Genomic DNA, 2,838 nt, shown 5'->3' with positions numbered 1-2,838 from the left:
AAAATCTACATGCCTTCACAAGCCAATAAAATGCTACAGTGAAGACCAGAAGAAAATCTTTGTAGTATTTCTGTTGTAGCTAACACAAATAAATTTATTAGATTGTCTTTACTTTTTTTCTATTACATTAAAATCTATGCTCATATTTTTAAAAAATTTTATCTTTTATGGTCAGCACAAAGCAGCTAACTCAATTTCAGTTTTTCAATTCTAACCTTGTGGAGAGCAGCCTCACAATTTTAGGACAGGTATGTAAAAAAAATACCAAATTGAGTGAATTTTGACAAAATCTGAGCAATTCAGGCCACAGAGAAGATGCAGGCTGTCTGTACATGACAGTAAACAAAACCCTTGGAATGACATAAGTGGGTTGTTTTGAGGAGGACGATATCAGGGCTTGAAAAAGTTTATAATTTTCAACCTTGTTTCAAAGGAATGATTTAAAGGGAAGCACTTGGCTGACTGTCAGTGAGTCTGGTTTCCATGACACTTTGTTTTCAATACTCCATCTAAATCTGCATGCCTCTTTGGACAAACCAAGCAGAAGAGGAAGATAATTATGGAATGAAATATACAGAGTCATTTGAAAGCATCTTCTAGAAATGCTTCTGTGTTATAAAAATAAAAAGCATAGGGAAATCTTTTGGAGAATAAGATATTTAGACAATATGCTTCAACTTTTTAATAGAAAGAATCAAATCGGTTCAAGTAATGAAATTTTATTTTCAATGTGGATTATTATAGTCTCGCTAAGTGTAACATTTTAAGTGATAGATTAAGTTTTTTTGACATTGGTTCTGCCTTTACAATGTTTGTGATCTCCAATGGGAATAGATGAAATCAAACATCAAATATAGAAACAAAAGAAATGCATAACATGCCATAGAAATCTATGGCATTTCAAGTATCTTCAGCATTTGGGTTGATAAGTTGAAGTAAAGATGATCATGATCATAATGGTGCTGCTGTTTCTATAATAGGAGGAGGTAAGAGGAAGAGAAGTATCAGTTGTTCTTGAAAGGAATGCTATTTACTAAATTACAAGTTTGATTGTGTTTTGAATGTTCAGTGTTGTATTCCTATGTATCTTCTTTTTGTGGCAATTTTGAATGGAATTACCTTTCTGATTTGGCTCCTTGGTTTGACTGTTGTTGGCATATAGAAATGCTAGTGATTTTTCTACATGGATTTTGTGTCCTGAAATTTTGCTGAAGGTGTATATCAGCTGTAGGAGCTTTTGGGCCGAGACAATTGGGTTTTCTAAATGTAGAATCATGTTGCCTACAAACAGATCTCTGTTTGTACTTCCTCTCTTCCTATTTGGATGCCCTTTATTTCTTTCTCTTGCCCAGTTCTCGCTAGGCCTTCCAATACTATGTTTAATAAAAGTGGTGAGAGAGAGAATACTTGTCTTGTGGTAGTTTCCAGGGGGAACACTTCCAGCTTTTGCCCATCTAGTCTAATGTTGGCTGTGGGCTTGTCATCAATGGCTCTTATTATTTTGAGATATGTTCCTTCAATATATAGTTCATTCAGAGATTTTAACATGAAGACATGTTAAATTTTATCAAAAACCTTCTCGCGTCTATTGGGATAATCATGTGGTTTTTGTCTTTAGTTTTGTTTATGTGATGAATCACCTTTATTGATTTGCATATGTTGAACCAACCTTGCATCCTGGGGATGGTGCCTACTTGATCCTGGTGGATTAGCTTTTTGATGTGCTGCTGAATTCAGTTTGCAAGTAATTTGCTGAGGATTTTTGCATACATGTTCACCACGGATATTGGCCTGAAGTTTTCTTTTTTTGTGTGTCTCCACCAGGTTTTGGTATCAAGATGATACTGGCCTCGAGTAGTTTTGTTGGGGGAGCTGAGGTTCCGGGAAGGGGCTGAGCAGGCTCGAAAAGAGATTATGACTGTACCTTTTAACTTTGTAGCTGGAGCACAAGAAGCGTTTGTTTAATGAATGATGGACACATTTAGAATCTGTTTAGATGCTGAGGATGATCCTGTGAATTGCTAATATAGTTCACTGGGTTTGGCCCTTAGTGTTGACTTCCATATGCTGAGATGAAAACCAACATGCCTAGAGCTAAAGCTCAGTGACATTGATGAGTTTGAGAGCATTCAAAAGGACCTGGAGACCCGTAAGAAACAGAAGGAAGATGTGGAAGTCATAGGAGGCAGTGATGGAGAAGGAGCCATTGGGCTCAGCAGTGATCCCAAGAGTCTGGAACAAATGATCAATGATTGGATTGGTTATAAACCCCAACCCAAGCCCAATAATCATTCATCTCAATTTGGAAGTCTTGAATTTTAGAGATGGATTATCTTGCATGCCAGAGCTGTGGAATAGAATAAAATGATGGCAGAAGTACAAACCAGATTTAGAGAATTGAGTGCTTGCTGTCAAGCAGAATGTCAGAGATAAATTCTTCTGCATGAGATTACTGATGCTTAACTTGCACTCCAAGCTGGAATCCAAACTCTGGTTTGTCTCTGGAAAATTTGATTCTATAAAACTGATCTGATTTTTTGCTTTTAAAAATAAATATATTTTTTGAAAAAAAAAAATGATGCTGGCCTCATAAAATGAGTTGAAGAGGTATCCCTCCTCCTCATTTTCTTAGAATATTTTCTGTAGGAATGGAACCAGCTCTTCTTTGTACATATGGTAGAATTTGGCTGTGACTCCATCAGGTCCTTGGCTTTTTTTTTTTTTTTGGTTGATAGGATATTTATTAGTGATTCAATTTTGGAGCCTATTACTGGTCTGTTCAGGGAATCAGTTTCTTCCTGGCTCAGTCTTGGGAGGATGTATGTGTTCAGGAATTTA

At 36.3% G+C, this 2,838-nt stretch overlaps 1 pseudogene; it reads left to right on the top strand.

The window, feature by feature from the left end:
• Positions 1 to 2,064: 2,064 nt before the first annotated feature.
• On the top strand, positions 2,065 to 2,352 carry LOC110569309 (anaphase-promoting complex subunit CDC26-like; annotated as a pseudogene).
• Positions 2,353 to 2,838: the final 486 nt, after the last annotated feature.

This window comes from Aotus nancymaae, unplaced genomic scaffold (genome assembly GCF_030222135.1).
Source record: "Aotus nancymaae isolate 86718 unplaced genomic scaffold, 86718_ANA_hifiasm-v0.15.2.pri h1tg000036l, whole genome shotgun sequence".
Classification (NCBI taxonomy): domain Eukaryota; kingdom Metazoa; phylum Chordata; class Mammalia; order Primates; family Aotidae; genus Aotus; species Aotus nancymaae.
This window is presented reverse-complemented; position numbering and strand designations above follow the sequence as displayed.